At 41.7% G+C, this 23,277-nt stretch overlaps 1 pseudogene; it reads left to right on the top strand.

Annotated features, from left to right (window-relative positions):
* Positions 1-1,851: 1,851 nt before the first annotated feature.
* On the top strand, positions 1,852-1,933 carry LOC144319855 (U4 spliceosomal RNA; annotated as a pseudogene).
* Positions 1,934-23,277: the final 21,344 nt, after the last annotated feature.

The raw sequence follows: 23,277 nt of genomic DNA, 5'->3' as shown, positions 1-23,277 counted from the left end.
TATTAAAAATCTCTGTAGGCAAAATTTGGGGAAATAGCCCTGCAAATACATGCATTGAAACCCAGAGCAATAGGAAAAGCCCCTGGGGAGTCCCAACTTGGTAGCTGATGGAGGCCTAGTGACACGTGCTCTGTTCAGTCCTTGAATTGGACCCAGCCTGATGAAGTAAGTAAGTTTCCTTGGCATGACAGGCCACCTTCAAGGGTGAGTGGTTCATCCTAGATAGATGGTGGAGCACCTGGCTGGAAAACCTCAGTTTCCTACTCAAGGACTGCGTCTGGGGGTTACATGTCCAAACTATGTCCACATCACTCGTTACTTACAAGTATTAAGCACATTTAATCTGAAAGGGAGAACTCATAAAAATAAGAAATTTAGGGGATTCTAGATCCAGGTGTTCAGAAACGTCTTCGGGAAACTGCCTTTCTCCTCTGACTCTGCTTTGTTCTGATGTCGGTATCAGGGAGGCTCCCACCACAGAGTGCCAAGATGTTTGTCTGCAATGGCTGACTTGTATGTGGCACCTCAGCAACCCCTTAGAAACAATGCCTATTTTCTGATAGCTCCAGCAAAAGTCCTTGGTTTGGGTCTAATGGAGCTCTGTTGAGTTGCATGCACACATTTAGAGACTGGAAGAATTACATCAATGGGAGTGGAGTAGGGGCCCCTAAATCAAGATGGCATTTCCAGGAGATATGGAAGGGTGGGTGTTGGGAAGGCAAAACCTATAGGATTCTCATTGGATATAAATATTGGACAAGAAGTCTCAGCTTTCTAGGCATCATCTGACGCTCCTTCCTCCCCCTTCCTGTATCCTCCAGCCATCCATCCCTGTGGCCTTTGGCAAGGAGACACTGCTGCTCCCATCTTGGCAGGCATATTGATCACCTGTCAGAGTCTTGACACCCACATTTCATTTCATATGGTGTGTCAGAGCCTCCTGGACCTCAGCCTCCACCGCTGCCCATCCCTCTCTGTTCCCTGGCAGCCACTCTCCTATTCTCTTTCCCACAAGAGATGAGCTGTCTCATGTTTTCTGACTCTCACTTGACTGGGGTGTGCTTATATTTTATTCTTTCTACCTCTTACGTAGGCTCTCAATTCCTCAGTTCTCTAGTGAGGCCCTGAGAAAGATCCCCATTCTGCTATTTCCTAGATGGTACTCCCTTATACTCAAGATGCTTCCTGTCCTATCCATGGGATGGCAGACCTTGTCCAAAGCATTTTGGATGCGACCCAAGGCTCCCATAGGCAAAGATCCTTTGAAGCCAAATGGGTTAACTGGGGGAACAGGGCTGAGCAGGAGGACAGAGGCTACTACCTAGAGGGAGATTCCAGGTTATATCACAGGGAAGATAAGCCTGCAGAGTCCAGTGAACTCTCTGAGTTGAAGAGATGGATTTAGGAGTCTGGGAAGGCCAAAGCAAAGCAGCTGGAGTTCACAGGGTAGAGTACTGGATAAGAGAGCATCATGGAGAGAAGGAAGAGGGAAACAGAGAAAAAGAGAAGGAGATATGGGGGTAGAGGATCACCCACTCCAGTCTTCACTTGCCTAATTTTCAACATGTGTGTATCAGGAAATCCTCTAAGATTGGGGAAGCAACCACTTGAAAAGATTCAAGGAGCCATCACTGGAGTTCCCACAGGGCTGGGTATAATTTCTGTTCCCATCAGCCAAACTTCATAAAAATTACAAATCATTGGGTAAAAAGAATACTCAGTAGTCCTGCCTAACAGTTTAAAAGTAAAGCCCCCCCCCCACAAAAGATCAAATTGTCCCAAATGTAAATTTATAGCATCCCTGAACAAAGCACAAGAATATTTATGGGAGTAAAAATATTTTCAGCACACAGCTTTGCGCAGTGGCAGTATCGTAGCCAATGAGGTTTATCTGAGGTGCCATTATTGCTAATTGAAAATATTTCCAGCACCCAACAAAATCCATAATAGTCTGGCATTCAACAACAAAATTACCAAGAATGCAAAGAAGTAGGAGAGCATGAACCATAGTGAGGTGGAATATCAATAAATTAAAACCAATAAACCAATTGATAGATGAAACACATGATATAATTAGCAGAAAAAGACATTAAAAGCATTATTATAACTATTTTCCATATATTCAAGGAGCTAGGATAAAGATTATGTGCATTAAGTAGAGATATGTAAGATATAGAAAGAGGTGTTATTAGATAAAATTCAAGATGCTTAGTTAAGTCTGAATTTCAGATAAACAATGAGAGATTTTTTTTTTAGGTGTAAGTATACCTTCAAATATCACATATAACATACACATGCTAAAAATCATTCATGATTAATCTGAAATTCAATATAAATTTGCATCTTGTATTTTTATTTACAAAATCTGGCAACCAAAAAAAGACTCAGATTGGACTTCCAGAGATAAAATCCACAGTGACTGTGGTATAGATGTATATACCCAGTGAATGGAATTAAGAGCAGATTGGACTTTGTAGAAGAAAAGATAAAAGAACTTGAAGACATAGCAATAAAAACTCTCCAAAATAAAAGAGAGAAGAGGGCTAGAAAAAAATAGAGAACAGTAACCTAATAAATACACATTTAATTGGAGTGGATGCCTAAAGGGCCAAAGGGGATAAAAGAGTATGCAAAATTAATAAGCACAAATATTCCAAATCTGACAGAACTTTGAAGCCCTAGACAGAGTGAGAGAAGATATATATCACCAATATCAAGAATGAAGAAGGTGGAGTTATGGAATCACTGTAGACTTTATAGTTCCTGAGAGGACAGTAAAAGGATAGATGAATAATGCTATTTTGATACATTTGACAATGCAGATAAAACGGAAAAGTTCCTTTCAAGAGACAAATGAGCAAAGCTCTCAAGAGAAAACTACAATCAGAATAATATTTTTTAAAAAATATTTTATTTATTTATTCATGAGAAACACATACACACACAGAGCCAGAGACACAGGCAGTTAGAGAACCAGGCTCCTTGCAGGGAGCCAGATATGAGACTCGATCCCGGCACTCCAGGATCATGCCCTGGGCTGAAGGCAGGCACTTAACCGCTGAGCTACCCAGGAGTCCCCAATCAGAATAATCATATCTCTCAAAGAAATTGAACTTGCACTTAAAACAAAGAAAACTTCAGGTCCAGATGGTTTATTTGGTGAATTCTATCAAACACTCAGGATCTTCCAGAAAACAGAGGAGGAGGAAACACATTCCAACTCATTCTGTAAGGTCAGAATGACCCTGATACAAAAACCAGACACGAAAAGCCATCACATGATTTAAAAAAGTACAGAACAATGTCTCTCATGAGCTCTTATGCAAAACTCTTAACAAAAAGAGAGCAAACAGAATTTAAAAATATATAAAAGACTAATACATGGTGACCTAATGGAGTTTATTCCAGAATTTCAAAATTAGTTTAACATTAAAAATTCTCTCAATTCAACTTAGCATATTAATAGTCTATACAAAAAAATCATCAAAATAGATGTTGTGAAAGCTTTTGATAAAGTCCAACAGCCATTCCTTAAAAAAATATCTTAGGAATAGGAGGAAACTTTCTCAATCTGATAAAAAGCATCAGTGCAAGACTTAAGGTCAACATCATACGTACTAGTGGACAGACTGAATGCTTTTCCCTTAAGATCAGGAAAAATGTAAGCATATCCCCTCCCACCATTTCTATTCAACATTGTGTTGGGGAGTTCTATTCAGTACAATAGGCAAGTCAAGGAAATGAAAGACATTGAGATTAAATGGAAAGATGTAAAACCGTCCTGCATGTGAAAATATGTGTTGGAAATCCTATGGAATCTGTAAGAAAGACATGAGAACTCATACATGGCAAGGTACAAGGTGAGTGCACAAAACAGTGTACACTAAAAAAAAAACCAATTGGAAACAGAAATTTTTAAAATACTATATATAATACCATAAAAATATGAAATGATTTGGGGTAAATCTGACAAGAGATTCAAAAGATCTGGGGCACACCTGGGTGGCTCAGTGGTTGAGCATCTGCCTTTGGTTCAGGTTGTGGTCTCCAGGTCCTACGATCAAGTCCCACATTGGGCTCCCCACAAGGAGCCTGCTTCTCTCTCTGTCTATGTCTCTGCCTCGTTCCCTCTCTTTGTGTCTCTCATGAATAAATAAATAAAATCTTTTTAAAAATTCAAAAGACCTATACACTGAAAAGTGCAAAAAGTTACAGAAAGAAGTGAAAGATCTAAATAAATGAGGAACAACACTGTTTGAGGATCCAGACTCACCATTTCCAAAATGTCAGTTCTCCCCAAATTCCAAAAGAAGAAAAGAAATTATCTAATAGCAATGAGCACCCATGTTAGCAAAGAAGACAGATGACAAATAAGCACATGAAAAGATGCACATTGTTAGTCATCGGGGAAAAAAATCAAATGTCCAAATTTAAAAAAGACTTATAAGTTATTGGCAAAGATACAGAGGAATTGGAAGGCTCACACACTGCTGATATAACCATTTTGGTAAACAGATTGGCAGTTTCTTCAAAAGGTATACATATTTTACTGCACAGTCTTTGCATTCCTATTTTTTCCTAACAACCAGATGCCCATATAAAGGCTTTTCCATGAGCATTCTTTATTTGTTATAGCCATAAACTGGAAACAAGCCAAATGTCCACCATCATGGGAATGGATAAATCAATGGTGGTATATCCATATAATGGAATGTGGCAATAAAAAGGAATTAGCTGCTGATATATGCAACCACTTAGATAAATATAACAACAATTGCACTAATTGAGGAAAGGCAGGCAAAAAAAGAGTACCTACTGCATAATTCCATTTCCATGAAATTATTGAAAATGCGTATTGGTCGATAATGACAGAAAACAAACCAGTGATCCTTTGGGTGTGGATGTTGGAGGGATCACCAAGGGGCAGATGGAAACTTTTGGAAGTCTAAGGTCTATTCATTATCTTGTCTTGCTTCACAGGTGTGTGCCTATGTCAAACTTATCAACCTGTACACCCTAAATATGTAAAGTTCACTATATACCAATTATATCTTGATAAAAATACTACACAATACCAAAACAGAATGATACCCAGAAAGTCTGACCCAGAAACTTCTTGAAAGGACTTTTATGCAAATGTATATGTGCCAGGATGTTCACTTTAGCACTGTTTGTAATGTCAAAGTTTTGGCAAACTGGCTAAACGTCACAACATAAATATATCTTAATAGGAAAGTTGTTAAAATAATAAATTGTATGCCCACATAATGGACTATGGTGCATTCGTTTAGAAATTCTTTTTATGCTGAAGTAAGATGATCTCCAAAATCCACGGTCACAATCATGGTGAATAAGATAAAAATATATATAATTTAATGTATTTGGTAGACACTAAGAAGATGGGGAAATCTATATTATATGTTGTATATTTGGATCTAGATAGATATAGAATATTTCTTTTTTTTTAGGATTTTGTTTATTTATTCATGAGAGACACAGAGAGAGAGGTAGAGACACAGGCAGAGGGAGAAGCAGACTCCCTGCAGGGACCCCGATGTGGGACTCGATCCCAGGACCCCGGGATCTGACCTGAGCCACCCAGGTGCCCCAGATATAGAATATTTCTAAAAAGAGTTTCCAAGAACTTAGTTACTGGTTGTTTCTGGGAAGGGAAACTGGATTTAAGGTTAGAAAGAAAATTCAGTTTTTACTTCATATGGACTTGTAATTCTGATAGTTTTAATATATACATGTATTACCACACTTTTTAAAGTATAAAAAAATCAGAATCATAAAAGTAAAAAAAAAATAAGTCTCTAAATTAGAATTACCCTCAGCAGATTCACACCTGCAGCTTATTGCAGTGTTTGGGATAGGTGTTAGTTCGGGTAGACTAGGCTGTAGTGCAGTAACAGATAGACCCAAACATGTAATGGATCAACACATCCATGCACACCAGATGTGTATTTTTCACTTATGTAACAGTCCTGCTTGAGCGTTCAGATCAGGAGGGCAGCTTTTCTTCACAGAACCACTCAGAGACTTGAACTATTTCCATCTTATGGATCTTCCTTCCCTTAGGGTCTTAAAATATGCTTCAGCACACAGCAGAAGGGGAAAAAAAGGGAATAGAGAAGCAAGCATGGGAGGCTTTACGGGCCAGACTTGAAGTGGTTCACATCATGTGTGCTCTCATCGCATGGGCTCTAGCTTTTCATATGGCCACACCAACTGCAAGGGAGTCTGGGAATTGTGGTATGCTTGGTGCATAGCAAGAAAGAAAAAATGGATATTGTGGATAGCCAGTAGTCTCTAAGTGTCACGGGATTAGTCAGCCCTCAAAAATAGACATTGAGCCAGAGGTTTACAGCATCCCACAGGAATGGAGCCCAGCGAATGATTTCAGGTCCTCTCAGCATTGCTTGTGCTCTGTCCCTGTGTCCATTCCCTGAGCCCAGCCTTCTGAACTGTCAGTGCGGAGACTGCAAGTAAAAGCAGCATCACGAGGCTAATGCAGATGAGGATGAGGCTGGAAAGCAGTAGATCTGGGTCCTTGTCTGCATTGTTATTACCTAAGTCTTGTTTCTTTGTGTGTAAAATGGGATAAAGACAATTTTATTCCTAGAAGGGTTTGAGCTCTACCTTGGTAGTTCAGTCTTTACTGGTAGGTGAGGAAGGAGAGAAATATAGGGTAGAGGGGAAGAAACTGGTGGAAAGAAGGAATAGAGGAAGGAATCTTAATTTCTATGAGAACTTATTTTTTAAGATTTTATGTATTTATTCATGAGAGACACACAGAGAGAGGCAGAGACATAGGCAGAGAGAGGAACAGGCTCCCTGTGGGGAGCCCGATGTGGGACTCCATCCCAGGACCCCAAGATCATGCCCTGAGCCAAAGGCAAGGCGCTCAACCACTGAGCCACCCAGGTGTCCCTTTTATGAGAATTTATATGTACCAGATTCAGGTAGTTTCTTTTTATGTATTAATTGTTTTAATTCTCAGGACAATGCCATGAAATGTCACTATTACAAGCTCCACTCTATACATAAGGAAACAGAGTCTAGAGTAGTGAAGTCATTTCAAAGGGTCACTTCAGATTCACGGTCACACAGCTAGCGTGATGGAGCTGGGATTAGAACCCAGATATAAATTTATGACTCAAACCCTGTGCTCTGCGCCAGGAAAATGCAGCCTGGAGGCTCCTGAGTAATCCACTTTCTTTGCCAGAGCTTTGGATCAGAATCCCCTCTCTGCTCATAAACACATTGGCCCAGAGAGGTGGAGGTTCCTCTTGCTGTTGATTTAATATTTTGGAGGAAATAGGTTTATGACCTAAATATATTTCTCCCTGTTAACTGTTACAGCTTCTTTGAGCTTCACATTGGCTTAACATTGCTTTATGGTTGGTCTGGAGTTTGTGCAGTGGGTTTGGCTGGGGTCCTCCAGAGGCATTGCTGCCTACTTCTGAATTCCCTTGCTACAATTTATCCTGAGTCTTATTAGGTCTATATCTGGATTAATTAGAGATTGAATTTTAAAGCGTGCAGTAGAAAGCTTAATTACACTGACCAAACAAAAAAGAGGTTTACTTTTCTCAAGTAGTGAGAAATCTGGAGTAAATCATCCTGTGGCTTATTCAGCAGCTCTGTGGCACCATCCGTATCTCAGGCTCTCTCCACTTGGTCTTTCTACCATCCCTAGTGTATGGAATTTGGCCTTATGCTTATTACCTCTTGGCCCCAAGATGGCTGCCACACCTCCTGACATAGCACTCAGATTCCAGGCAGGACAAAGGGTAAAGCATGAAGGGAAAATACAAAAATAGAAGCCAGTCACATCTCTTTCCTTTTCAAAAGCCCAGAAACTTCACCCATTGTCTTCTGATTTTTTTGTTTTTTCTTTTTGGCCAACACTGAATTATGTGGCGACCCTTATCTGAAAGGAAGATTGGGAAGTGATTATTTTTAAACACACACCTTGCCAACCAGAACATGTTTGGGATTTTACTAGTGATAGCGGGTACTGGAGCAGGAAACTATTAGTATCTGCCACGATCTTCCAAATATCTTTTGGATGTGTCCACTTCCCTTCATCTGCACTGACACTTCAGGCCATTGTTATTTCTCTCTTGGACTCTGAAATAGGTTCTTATTTGGTATTTCTACATTCCCTCCTGACCCCCCTTCCCCCTACACACATAATCTATTTTCTACACTGTGGCCAGAAAGATCTTTATAGGACATAAATCTGACCATGTCACTCCCCTGCAGGATAATGTATTGAGTTAGTACTATGTGCTTTATGCTTTTGCTGCTGTTAAAGAAAAAATGAGAACTATCTTCCTCCCTTCTCCTCAAAATTGATGTGCAAGCAGAGTCTTAATTGAGTCTTAGCGACCTGGGGCTTCTTTGGCCCAAAGGAAGAGTTAGGAGCTGCAGGGATTCTTGATGTAAGGAGACGAAGGAACTTCAGTTGGGAGAGCATTTGCCAAAGATTTGGGGTGAGAACAGGTTTGGGGGTTCTGTTGCATCAGAACCCTGAGCACTTACTCCTTGCAGTTCCCTTAGGAAGTGGCTGACTTAGGAGCAGAATGGCCACATGGTTCATCAAAGTTACTGGGCTCAGATGCCAAGACATGGACAGGCATCCTCAAAGGACCATAAGGAATTGCAAAAGTGATATGTACTAGGCAAGACCAGCCTGGAGGGCCTGCGAGCTTTACATTCACACAGAGCCCCTCACTAAAAGACCCTGAACTCATTTAATACATTTCAGTCACCACCTTAAAAATCCTTTTTTTTTTTTTTTTTTACGAATGAGGCAATTTATTAACCCAGCATTTATTCTAATATTTCTTTTCGTCACCATCTTCAAATTCTTAATAACCTTTGAATGAGGGACCCCCCCCATTTTCATTTTGCACGAATTAAGTAGTTGGTCCTGATATCAGGTGACAAGTGTGACCCAGAAACCTGACTGTGTAAGCCTCCTGGGACTTTTGTTTGATTCTTTGGGGAGCTGGGCAAGAAGACCTCCTGATAACTGAGATGAAGCTTCCTTCTGGACAAATGGTCAGAGTCAGGTTTAATCTGATTCTTGGGACAAAGGGAAACAAGATGATATTTCTTGCACCTGAGCATGGTGGTGGAGTGAAACTCATACCTTTGTGATGTTCAGAGGGTTCTCATAATGCTTAGGACACACTCCATTTCCCAGAAGTCCACACATACCGGGATCTATACAGAGTCAACAGAATGGAAAAGATCTACAAAGTTGATGCCTTGTAACTAGGGAAGAAAACTTTGTGTGACCCTAGAGGAAGAGGAGTGGAGAGATGAGAGGCGGGGAACTATGCACCCCTTTTCCTTGCCAGAAGACCTATAGGAGAGAGCCCCTGGCCATAGCCACATTTGGAGGGAAAGGTGATTACGGCTCATGCTCTTAGGTCATATGCACATCTCCGAAACAGTCACTGTGGCCAGGGGAGCAAAGTACCCTGACTCTACTGGCTGCTGCTGCTGCTGCTTCTTTTCCTTCTTCTTCTTCTTCTTCTTCTTCTTCTTCTTCTTCTTCTTCTTCTTCTTCTTCTTCTTCTTCTTCTTCTTCTTCTTCTTTTAAACTGGTTTCTTAAAGCCAACTTTGCCCATGGGCATTCTGGATAAATGAACCAGTTATCTTTTTGCTCATGCTGGTTTCTATTGGGTTTTGTATTTGCAACCAATGGGATTGCTTCGCCTGGAATCCAGGTCTTAAGGAGTCCTACTTCTTTCCACTGAACTCATAAAAAATGGAGCTCTCTCCCTCACTATTCACCAGTTGTGATTAAAATTGACCCAGGAAAAAGATCAAGGTCAGGATGAGCCTTTATCCCCCTTGGCCCCCATCCTGGACAAAAGGGAGGTGTGGATTCCCCTCCTCTCACCTCTGAACAGCCTGTTCCAATCAAAATTATTTCCTCCCTCATTTTACCATTTAATAGGAAATATTTTAAAAGATTTAAAACATTTAAGTAGGTTAATTATTTTCAAAAAGGACAGCAAAGTTTTCAAAACTGCCTCTGTCAGTAAATTTAAAATACAATAAATAATTTAGGGCCCAATTTTCTCTCCACAATGAAGAATTAGAAAGCTTCAGTCTTTCAAATATTCTCTTTTTAAAAAGCTACAAATTCTTCCTCTCCCTGGCCTCTGAACTTGGCAGGGTAGTAAGCCATAAAGACACGAGACTGGGCTGATGATCATGTTTTGGTGGCTGTAATTCCTTCCCAGCAGGAAACATTTCTTTTTAATTGGGATTGTTTTCGAGGATGTTCAGATTGTTCCCTTTGTGAACAAAAAAGATGAGATATTTATTTATGACCATTTTGCAGAGGCAAAAACTGAGACTCAGTGAAGTTAAGCAGCTTTATCAGGCAGGTATAATAATCTGAATAAATGCATTTCTTCTAATAATTGGATTTCCTTTCTCTGGAGGAGAAGGACCTAGCCTCATTCTGAAGGGTCAGGTCTCTCAGGGGTGAGCAGGACCCATATAGCTCATTCAGGGGGAATGCAGAGATGGGAAGGAAGGAGTTCACTTATTTATTTTTTTAAGGATTTTATTTATTTATTCACGAGACAGAGAGAGAGAGAGAGAGAGAGAGGCAGAGACATGGGCAGAGGGAGAAGCAGGCTCCCTGCGGGGTACCCGATGTGGGACTCAATCCCAAGATCCCCGGATCACGACCTGAAGGCAGATGCTCAACCACTCAGCCACCCAGGCATCCCAGAAGGAAGGAGTTTAAAAGAATGTGCAGGCAAGGCTGGGAAGTTGAGGTAACCAAGCACCTTGCCATAGTGAAAAGTCCTTAACCTCCCAGTGTCAAAGCCACAAATGGAGGAAGGCATAAACTGGAGCCTGGAAAGATCTAGAGTCAAGGAGGAACCATATAGTGTAGTTGTAGTGAGTTGGGTCAGGGAGAAAGAGGAGAAAGAATATATTAACACCTACTGCGCTCTCTTCCTGCCCTGCAGAGCCTCTGTTGACCAAACCCAAGTAGAAGGCAGAGAGCAAAGGATTGGGGGAGGAGGGAAGCAGTCCCTAGAAGAGGGAATCTTGATACATGGGGCAGGGCAAAGAAGTGTAGAGAATGAGTCACAATGGGTGGATGAGCTAGGAAACAGATGACTCACACCATTAACATTATTGTTTCAACCTTAAAAAAATTAGTCTTTCAGATTCAGCTGAAATATATGGTTTCCCACTTGTACAAATATAATTTTACTTATGTTCATATATTCTTAGCAAATGGTTCTCTCTTAAACTAAGTCTTATACACCCATAAAAAGTAGAGTCCTTCTGGTTGTGATTCACCTTTGTTGTTTTTGGAGCTGGCAGGTTCTGCAGGACATCAACACGCTACCTTCTGTGATCTGCAGAACAACCCAGGGTTATATATACCCATTCTACAGATGAGGAAACCAAGAAAGTTTGAGAGACTTTCCCCAAGTAATAGAGACTATATTGCAGAGGAAGGAATTGAAGCAGGTCTCATGATGACTAGCAATAATCAGTACCTGTTTTCTTACTCTTAGCAATTTTCAAATATATGATATGGTATTATAAACTATAGTCACCATGCTTTATGTTGCTTTCCCATAATCCATTTCTCTTTTAACTAGAAGTTCGTACCTCTAGACCACCTTCATCCATTTCTCCCACTCCCTACCTCTGTCAGTCACCAATATGTTCTCTGTATCTATAACTTTGGATTTCCTAGATTACACATATGAGATCATACAGTATTTGTCTTTCTCTGTCTTATTTCTTTAGGATTTTATTTATTTATTTGAGAGAGAGCGTGAGCACATGCAGGAGTAGGGGGATGCAGGCAGAGAAGCAGACTCCCCACTGAGCAGGGAGCCAGATGTGGGGCTCAATCCCAGGACCCTGGGGTCATGACCTGAACCAGAACTGAAGGCAGATGCTTAATGACAGAGCCATCTAGGCTCCCTTCTTTGTCTTATTTCTCTTAGCATAATGCCCTAAAGGTCCATCCATGTTATCAGAAATGACTGGATTTCCTCTTTTTGTGGATAGATAATATTCCTCTGTGTGTGTGTGTGTATCACATTTTCTTTATTCATTCATCGTTGGACATTTGGGTTATTTCCATGTTTTGGCTATTATAAATAATGCTGCAATGAATATGGGGATGTAGATGTCTTTTTTAAGATAGTGATTTTATTTCCTTTGTATATATACCCAGAAGTGGAATTGCTAAGTCTTGGTGTAACTCTATTTTTAATGTTTTGAGGAACCTCCATGCTGTTTTCCATGATGCCTGAACCAATTTACATTATTGGGTGTATAATCTTGGTGGTTCTAGTGTCCGCTGACTTTTGCTTATGGTGCATTGTTTCCTTTTCATACCATGATTGTTGGATTGGGAATTTATAATCAGCAGAGCTTTATCTGTGGGAATCCTATATGGTCTAATGTGGTGGTGTATCTTCCTAGAGCAGTATTGTTTTTATTTCTTTCAGATTGTCCAGGGATAGCAGCTTGTTTTAATGTTCACTGATCAGCATGGGAGTCCAGGATAAATTCTGAACCTGGAAGTGTCCTTGTCATCTCCCTATTCTGGTGGGTAATTTAATTCTGATTCATGTCTTCTCTGGGATGTATCCCCTTGACTTCTCATATTTTAAGCATAAATCTGTGGTCCAGTCCCCTTCCTTCCTATGCCTAAAGCCTCATCTCAACATGCATCAACCCATCTTCCATGATTATCACACAGCCCATACATCCCAGGGACAAATTCGGTATCAGCTCAGCTCTCATTTCCCCTCCTAACTTGTACTGTCCTGCCCTGGGGACTCTTTATACTCTTTTGTGAGCATGGCATGCATTTAAAAGATGTTTATCATATTTGTCCCTCATTTCTAGGTGCTTTATTCCATGAAGGTTTTCAAGTTATCATCTCTTAAATTGTGCTGGAAATAGTAGACCTCTGATTTTGCTGGAAGAAAGAGTTCCGTTCCTAAAATAGTGTTTGATATTCAGTGATCCAGTCCAACATCCTTCATTTTGCAAAGGAGGAAATCTCCATGTCCAAGGCTAGAAACTTATTGAATCACATAATGTGGCCTACAAAAAGCAATGTCACATGGCTCAACTGAATACAATAGCATGCAGTGACTCAACACAAAGAATATCCAGGTAGAAAGAAAACTTCAGGAATCACCCAAGGGACCAGCTACAATGGAATTTCTTGAGAACCATAAAATACCACAAACTCTCAGGTCCCACTCCCAGAGATTCTGATGTGTAGCCTATCACATCTTTTTAGAAGATTTTGGTGCATGGCCCTACTTGAGAACCTCTGACTGGGAACAATGATGCACCCAAAGCAGATATCATCACCACGCCTTGGCAAGTAGTTGTCCCCAACTCTGCTGACACTATTTAAGTGACAAGCAACTCATTACCTCAGATGGTCCACTCTCATATGCCTGCCTCATGTTCCCTTCTTATTATGTTTCCCAGGACCGTCCACTCTCAATACCTACAGTACTTCCGGTCCTCTCCTGTCCCTTTGCATAATTCCCACAGGGTCATGAGAATCAGCTTAGCTACTGCTGCTTCTGGGCCAGGCAGATGCCACAGGCTTCTGTATTTCCTTTCTACATTCAATATGGCCCTGACTCTGGCTTTGAACCATGATGTGCCGAAGGGGGAGAAGGAGAAGAATGAGGAGGTAGTTTGGAGAGATACACTCAGCATAATCCTCCGTCCAGGAGGGACAGATGTTCTAGAAAGAGGGAAGCAGAGGAAAGAAGTGGAAGTCACCCATGGCTTAGATCCTGCTCTTGGAAATCAACTTTCTTACTCAGGTAGCAGCAGATAAGACAGATGAGAACATGTGGCCTATTCTTGAAGGTTTAGTGCATCCTCAGAGGTGTGTGTGTGTGTGTGTGGGGGGGTGAACAGAGAAGCAGATGGACAATGCTCACCAGCATTTCACTTGCTTCACTTTGTATAATTGGAAACAGAAAGTTCTTCTTATTCTGCTTCCAGAAAGATTATGATCAATACATTTCCTGGGCCCTGCCTTAAGACTTCCTTCTGTCAGGTGCTGTCTGTACCACCTGTTTTCAATCCTTGTGAAGGATTTTATTTCGGAGCTTTTCAACTATCTGGTGAAGTGGGGCACATGGAAACATGTCCCCTGTAGGAATTGGGCATTGAGAAGATGGCAGGACTGTATGGTGGGGGAGTTGAGATGCCAGAGTGCATGATGAATGGGGGACAGTAGATAGTGTCACTTTCTGTCCTATCTGCAGAATGGGGATGGGACATGGGTGGTGTAAACAGAGGCAGGACACTCCTACTATGGCTGCTTGGCATGTCCTGGGCCTGACAGGATCTTCAGATCTGGATTCTGATTACTGGCACCCAACATGAGGGTGGTAGAAGCATGTCCCTGGTTTCCCACTCATTTTCCTGCAACCTGCTTGCCTGTGCCCTTGTTACTGTTGTCACAGCTTATGTCTGAGGCTGGAAGGCACTTTTCTCACTCTGTCTTCTGCTTAATGTTTGGTAGGAGCCGGTCCAGGTGACTGGGGTAACTCTGTGTGTGTGTGTGTGTGTGTGTGTGTGTGTGTGTGTGTGAGAGAGAGAGAGAGAGAGAGAGAGAGAAAGAGAGAGATGTGGAGTGTTTCTGATAATGTGTAGTGTGTGATGCGAATGTATGGAGTGTGTGTGAGAGTGTGTACAGCAATCTCACAGGCTATAGTTTACTACCCTTGTGCCGGGAAAGTACATGGGGATTTTGCATCCACATTGAGTAGCCCAGATGCTATTATTTGGGGTCTTTTATTTGTCCCACATGGGTGTTCTGCTCTTCTTCCCTGATCTGGCCACCCACTCTCAGTGTCGCCTGCTGCCACCTCCAAAATCTCTTATATGAGCTCTGAAGGAGATCAGAAAACTAAGTTTGTTCGAATTCTGCGGAACACATGACTAAGCAGTCTTTGAGGGAACAGATGGAGTTGTGACAGGATCTGGCTTCCTGGAGGGCCTTTCTTGCCTCTCTGCAGGTCAGCTGAGTCCAGGGAAGTGATGGGTGACAGTGACCAGTCCTAGCTGACGAACCTTATCCTATCGCAGATTATATAAAGTTCAACACCTTGAAGAGGACTTACTTGCCTAACCAGCATTTCTGGCTCTTTACAGAGGAGATCAGTTCAGTTTCTTTCAAGCAAGATCTTCCCTGATGTGCTTACAGTCTCACTTACTCAGAAACCAGAGGTACAAATACCCAAAAATAGTGTGCTATATGCCACTGGCTCAGATATTCCTCAGAAAGAAAGATTTAACCAGATCATTACATCAAGAAGATTCTTCAGAGTTGAGAGAATTAAACCTAGGATTTACTCTTATGATCCCCAGAAAAATGAGAAAAATGCATGGTATCCAGTCCCTTGTCTCAAGAACTTCCTCTATAATGCATAGAATCATTGACATTGGCCATCTAATCAACCCACATCTCTAAGATAGAGTCCTTACACTTGAGAACTTCTGCCTGAGGTGGTTCAGGAGCAACAAGAATGTGGGCACACAGAAGTTTATTTGGGAGGAGATTCTAGGAAGCAGGTGCCACATGCCTGTACAGCGGTGGTGAGCAGTGACCCGTGTGCTTACACGGGAGTGTTGAGTGGGGCCCCGTGTGCCTGCTCAAAAGTGGCGAGTGAGATGAGTGGTAAGGGGATGTGGGTGGAGGCCTTCAGAACCTGCCACAGCTATTTACTAATTTTTGAGTGGCAGTCACGAACAAGTCTTCTTGCACTGGCATTGCACACACTGTACCAGTTTCCCCAATATCCGTTTGGTTATTCTGTGGGTTAGGACTCCGTGAGAGCCTTACCATCCTGTCTTTCATTTCTGAAGTCAGTGAAGACTCATCTGACGATACTCATGGCCCTGGTACACCAAGAAGAGCTGAGCCATTAGAATCCTTAGTTATTAGCAGGTGTCACCTCTGATGCTGGGGCTGTCACTGCAGAGCCAATGCCCCCTGTGCCAGGAGCAGCATCAAGAGCTCTTATAAGCCATTACAGCCAATGACTCTAACAGGGAGCCTCTGGCTTCATGTTTAGCCTGCAGACAATTTTGTTTGGTCTACAAAGTGTCTTAAAATACGTGAAACCAGTTGCCAACATTTCAAATGTGTGGGGGTTTCATACAAAACACCGGATTTCTGGGTTCTCTTGAAAAAATGGAAGACTTGCAAACGTTAGAGTCCTATTCCCACTTGGTAGCAGTGGGCTAGAGCTGAAGAGCAGTTGGTCCCTTCATTGAGACACACACTTCCCATGTCACCAGTTTCCATGGGGCTACCTGACTCACATAGAATCCTTCCCTGGCCTCCATGGGCACTGGCACTCGCTACCCTTGCCCTGCCTTCCTCAGCCCCTGCTCTGTCACCTTGGCCTTATTTCCTTGCTTAGTATGTGTGCTTCTCTGCTGGGACTGGATTACTACCCTGTTCTTTCATCCTTCTGACTTTGATTCTCCTATTCTCTCTGGATTTTGCCAGCCCCTTCATCTACAGTGTAGGACTGGTTCCTATTCTCTTCACCATTTGCTGAAGTTGGGCTACAAATGAATAGCAGTTGTGATTTCCCCACACAAACTAGAATTTGAGTGCCGCCTGTCACCTGGCCTCCTGCTGCCTTTATTTACTAATTTCCAAAATTTGATACTGGCTGGACTAGAGTCCCAGACAGTAGGGAACCTTGGCCCGTGTATGTGTATACCATGGGTCTATGTCCTTGGGAGAAGCACTAGGGTTTGACCTATCTCTGGAAATCCCCATCTCATCCACCTTGGGCTTCTCCACCTCCCAACAGACCCTACTGCTGAAGTCCCAGCATGCTCTGTGCTTGGATCCATTCAGGTCATTAACATGAAATATATCATAATTGTCACCCCCGTCCCAGATGGGTTTGTTGCCACGCAATCTGAAAAGGGGCAAACCATGCAATTCAAATTCTCTTTCCTGGTCTGAGCCCAGCTAATTAGATCTGCATTGAATCCAGTGTTAGAAAAGAACATAGTGCCAATCTAGCAAAAGCAAACATCACTTTTCTCCAGTTTTTGTCATAGATATTGGGGTTTTGTTCTCCATGTATTTTTTTTTTAAAGCAGGATGGGGTATTGGCAGGAAGAGGACCAGGTGATTTAGAACTTTGAGTACCATCTGTTTCATTGATCGAGATTTTTAAGGTAGGAAGGAATGAAGGCAGAAAAAGTGATTTCTAAGGGCTTGATTCACTTTGTATCTCTCCTTGGACAGTGCAAACTGCACATGATCAAGTTGTTTTTAGATGGAAAATGACTGATACAAGGACAGAAACAGATGAGTCACTTATTTTTGCAGGTTATTAACTGGATAGGGTTTGTTAGAACTACCATGTCATGGAATTTGAAAGTTGACTGTGACTCAACCCTGCCTTTTGCAGGAGAAAAACAGAACAAAACAGTCTTTCATTCTTTGATTAATTAATTAATCCAGTCCTGGCAATCACTGGCACTCAATGTGTGGCATTCCTGGCTAGTGAGAACCCAAGTGGCAGTTACAGACTCTACGAAGACCCAATTTTTCAAGTCAGAAGGCTGAACAGCAGGTGGTGTTGTGGTCAATACCTGCCTGGATTTGTGGCCAGCTCTGCCTGGATCAGATCCCAGTCCTGCTTCTTTCCTGGATCCCAACTTTGAGCAACTGATTCAAGCTCTCTCATCTTATTTTCCTCATCTGTCAGATGGACATCATCATAATGTCTCCCTTTGAGGAAATGTCACAAGTATGAATGATAATGTGGGTAAACTGCTTGATATATAGGAAGCTCGGTAACTGTAGTTATTATCCAAGTAAATAATTTCAATGAAAAAAGATATATGCTGGGAGTAATGGAGAAACATCTAAGCCATGCTGGGGAGCCTACATAGGCATCCAGGAAGAGGGGATAAGAAGACATAGTGAGCAGAGCTGGCAGTGTGATTAAGGTGGGGAGAGAGTGCATGTTTGGATTAGATGAAGAATATAATACATAAAGGAGTAAGGGGGAGATAGAGGTGAAGGAGTAAAGGGCAAAGTGGTGGCAGAGTCAAAACAGGTGCAAAAAAAGGGAATATTTCAGGGAGGAGGGCACCCATGTTCTGAACTGGGTCCTTAGTGATGACAGTGCTATCCATGTGACAAAGCCTACAGGGGAAGAAAAGGGGGATGGAAGGGAAGGGGTGCAACTGTCAGGTGGGCTTTGTGTGTTGGTGGGACTTCCATGGAAGATGTCTTAGGCAGTGGTGATATTTGGACAGAGATTAAGCCTAAGGATATGAGATGGAGAGTCCTCAACACATGGATGGTAGCTGGCAAAAGAGGTGAGGACAGAACCTTGCCAAAGAACAGGAAGAGTGGGGGCAGAGGAGGTCTTTTGGTAGAACCCCGAGGAGTAACGTATTTATGGGTTCAGCAAAGGAGGATGAGCCAAAGGAGAATGAGGAAGTGACACTCATACCAGAAGATAATTCATTGATCCACAATATTGAAGAGTTGGGCAATTTCAGACTATAGGAACGGATGGAACAATGTGTCAAATAATATAATGTGATATGATATAATACAATATAATAAATTTTTTCTTTCTCTTTCCTCTTCCTCCCCTCTTCCTTTTTCTTTACCTTCCTTGTGCTGACTACACATTTTGGGCAAGTGTCATCTTGGGGTAGAAAGATGACTTCATTCAGCTGCAGGTGTTCATCATTGCCAGCTCCATCCCAGCAGATGAGATTAGGATCCACTTACCTCATCAGTAGTCCCAGGTAGATTCCTGGGTCTCTCATGACTGGCTAATAACATGGATCTTATACCTGCTGTGGATTGTAGGAGTGAGCATAACACCATCCGAACCAATAAACTGAAAATGAATGGGGGACAATTCATTCATTAAAAAGAAAAGTGAGAAAAAAAAGAAAAAGAAAAGAAAAGTGAGGGGCACCTGCCTGGCTCGGTTTGTTAAGCATCTGCCTTTGACTCATGTCATGATCCCAAGGTGCTGGGATCCAGCCCTGTAAAGGGTTCTCTGACCAGCAGGGAGTCTGCTTCTCCCTCTCCTTCTATGTTCATGCTGTCGCTCTCTCTCACCCTCTCTCTCAAGAAAATGAATAAAATCTTTAAAAAATTTAAAAAATGAAAAGAAAAGTGAAAAAGAAAAGGATATTGTCCAGGCAAAAACACAAGATGTCTTCTGGAAAAGCAGGAAAAAATACAGACTTAATATGAAAAATTGGCTGAATTTAACATTACAAAAATCTGACCACATTCTTCTCTTGTTTTCTCTTTTTGCTCCAGACTATGAACAACACTGTCGCAGACAAGTCTGTGTTGGTGGGTGTTTGGAGACCAAAGGGTAAGGCTCTCTCTGGCTTCTTCCAAGGGAGAGTGCTCATTGCTTTTCTATTTTCATAAAGAGGAAAAAAAACCTCTAAGTTTTTATACTGTTGCAGAACAAATGTAACGGTGGCTCATGTTTCACAATTTATGGAACTGACTTCACATACTCTTGACAGTTCTATCATGTTTTAGATGCTGCGAAATATTTGTTTTCCTCTGTGAGGCTGGCATGGTGAAAATCCACTTGCTTCTTGATTATTGATACTCTATGCTAGCGTTTCTCCATCTTAGCCCTATTGACATTTGGGGCAAGATAATTTTTTGTTGTGGGGCTGTCCTGGGCACTGTGGAATGTTCAGGAGCAACCCTGGCCTCTACCCACTAGATGCCAGTAGCAAGCTCCCAGCTGGGACAAGTAGATACATCTCTAAGCATTGCCACCTGTCTCCTGGGGACCCCAAAATTTCCCCTGGTTGAAAACCACTGCTCTACATTGCTAGGAAAACAATCCATAGAGATAAGGCATGTCAGGGAATCAGAATAAAGCACAAAAGGATAACTCTTGCCCCTTTTCATAAGTTGACCTTGATGGGGTGCATCTTGAGGACCCATCTGCCATAGTCTCTTATGTTTCTCTCTCTTAAATCTCAGGAGAAGGAAGACACAGAACCGCTCCTAGCAGCAGGATTATTAAAATCTAGGTCTAAAATGAGATGCTTATAATATAATAGGAGCCGGTTGGAGCTCTTTAGGCAGTGAATGGAAGAAGTCTGCTGCCTATAAATAGCACAATTGGCAGCCAAACTCTCTGAAAAAACACTCAACATGCCAGTGTCAGAGGAAGATGTGTCCAATGCTTTAGACTCTGAAAATAAATACCGTGAGTCGAAAATAAATGGCATTATTAGCATAAAGGGAGTTCCTAATTAACCAGCAATCGTCCATTACTGCAGCCTTCAATTCATTAAATTGCATAATTACATAAAAACTCAGTTGACACTTGATTCAGTCAGTGTATCTGGTATTGTCTCCTCAATAATTAGTCCTATAATTGTCAGTTTGACAGGGCAATTAAAAATGTTTGAAGACATTGTGTCAGCTTCCCCATGCGAGGCTGCACTCTATAGGACGCGTCTAGGAGAAACCTTCCATCTGGGCAGCTTGATGGTTCCAGAGCCTGGGACGAAGAGAAGGAAGGGCAAGTGCTGGAGGAGTCAGGAATGAATGATCTGCAGCTTTCTGGAGGAAATTATTCTATCTGGGTGAACTGAGTGTCTTTGAGTGGTCTCAGCTTTAACTGCTGGGAGGGGGGAGAGGTAAAGGAAGCCAGTAGTAGGGGTTGTATGTGAGTGAGTGGAAAGAAATCTGATTCCCAATTTAACTGTGCAGACATCAGTATTAGGAGTGTGGACCACAATCTGAAATATTTAATGTCAGGCTGGCTGACAGCATCCTGGCTTGGACTTTCAGTTGATTCAAATTAGGAGATCCATTGATGCCTAGCAACATGGGAACACTGTCCTTCATATAAAGGAGATGGTCGGCTATTTGGTGTGGGTTCAGGATTCCCAGGTTGATATATTTGCATGGGCTAGGGAGCCTAATGGCTTGCTAAGTTCTGGACACACCTAAGGCACAAAGATTCTAGTCCCAGCCTGATTCTACTCCTTACCTTACCGGTAAAGCTGCTTCAGTGGCCCCTTCCAGGGTCATAGGTGGCTCAGGCTCTCGGGGTGACAGCTCCTAAATGGGTAAATTCCCCAGGCCCTCCTGTTGAGTGGGGCTGGGGAATACCCAGGTCGTTTGGATGTGTTTGGACTCTACATGGTTAACACTTAATTATTCCGATCTGCACAGAACTGAGAAAGCCCAGTATAGGGGTAAACCATCTCTTCAAACTGGGGACCAGGAACATGTCTTGAGATTCATAGGTGGCTGTCTTAGATTTCACTTGCTCTTAAGCCCTATCTGCTTCTTGCTTGGCTTTCTAAAGCTGAGGAGGACAGTGAGCTTCTTCCTCTTAGAAAGAGCAGCAGATGAACATGTTGACATGGCAGAGACACAAACCCAAAGGGAAAGTCAGATTCAAGAGAGCATGCTCCATGGAAGAAAGACTGTTTGATCAAATACTGTACATTCTTGAACCTTGTATCTAATTGGATCTAATTCACATAGGAATCCTCTCTTCTTGGAAGGGGTTTGAAAGAAGGGCTGGAAATTTCCACCTATGTTCTATTCTTCTGTGAATAGCTTGGTCTTATTAATGAAGGCTGTGGTCAGCCAGGTGTGTTGCCCATACCCCCAGCCCTCAATTAGGGGAGGAGACTGATGGAATCCCAGAACAGTCTTCCCTGCTCTTTTGTGAGGTTCCTCTCCAATATTTACAGTTGACTCTAAATGTGTCAATGAGATGAATCTGCTTGCATTTTTGTGACTTTGTCTCAAGAAGTCTCTAAATGTGCACCAGTTCATTAGTTCAATGAAGGCCACTCTGTGGTGACTATAGAGTAGAACACAGTTATTATAGAGGCCACTCTTACCCTAGGGCTTTATAAGCAGAAGCACCTAACACCTCATCCCAGATCTACTGAATCAGTTAGGCATACACATAGACAATACAGAAAGCTAGGAAGGCATGAATGAAATTGGGGAGATGACAGGTGACTTGGACCAGATTTTGTAACAGTGCCTATCTCATAGGATTGCTGCAAGGATTAAATGAAATAATATATGAATAAATGAGAACACTGCTTTGCAGAATGTGTGTATACAGAACAATGGTAATTATTGTTACCTAAATGTGATCTCATGTCAAGATGGAGTCACATGGAGCCCTAGAATTATTCTAGTTTTTTTTTTTTTAATTATTCTAGTTTTAACTCCTTCTTCTTAGTTTTGGGAAAGTTTTCCAGATGACTCTACTCTGCATCTCAAAATAATGCTAATGGTCCAGTATGTTTGTACAAATTATGCTCAGTTATGTATCCATGCAAGTTCTCCAGAGAGGATTATACAATGTTCTTGAAATAATAGGATGGACCAAATATAATAGGATCTTAGCAATATAAAATACATTCAATATTTCTTCATTAAAGCTAACACTGTATATGTCTTCCTTTTCCCAAACAGTTCTGTTTCCAGAGAAGCATTGAAAATGAAAATAATTATGCAAAGTCACCTCCCCTACTCCTTGTAACCTTCTTATTTTGCTGTGCTTATTTTACCTGCCAGATGCCTCAGGTATCTGGTAAGATTTCAATTGCCATATTAGGCAGATGGAATCTTACTATTTTCCCTTTGAGCTGATATTATTTTTTAGCTGCCTAAAGTTAGATACTTTGAAACCCATTTCTCTCATATATTCCATCTTTACAAAGTTTTTGAACTATCAGGATCTTAGGGTGAACACAAATTTCCTTGTACAATAGCATCCTCCTTCTCCTCCTCCTCCTCAAAAAAAGATATTTTCAGACACACTCCAAATGCTTCTTACAATCTCCATCTGATTGCTGTTAACAACCATAGACTATAAAAAATCTCTTTATTTGAGGACAGCAGGCAGGTATGGAAAGCAGAGAAAATAAGAAAATGAAATTCCAGTTTCAGTACATTGGGTCAATTGTTCACAGTTGTCCAAAGTCTCGTGAACTTAAAACCCAAGTAAACATTTCCAATCAAAAACTTGATTGTGACGTCATGCTTCTCAGATCCTAGAGAAAAATTTCACCACCTGTCTGCTTTTCTTACTGAAATGTATAAAATGCATACCCCTAAAAATGAAATGAAATCATCCCTGTCATAAGGGCTTACAAGAGCACCTGGGACCTAGTTAACGCCCAGT

The sequence above is a fragment of the Canis aureus genome, chromosome 8 (assembly GCF_053574225.1).
Source record: "Canis aureus isolate CA01 chromosome 8, VMU_Caureus_v.1.0, whole genome shotgun sequence".
In the NCBI taxonomy this organism is placed as follows: Eukaryota; Metazoa; Chordata; class Mammalia; order Carnivora; family Canidae; genus Canis; species Canis aureus.
The sequence above is the reverse complement of the archived record's forward strand: the minus strand, read 5'-3'. Positions and strand labels throughout refer to the sequence as shown.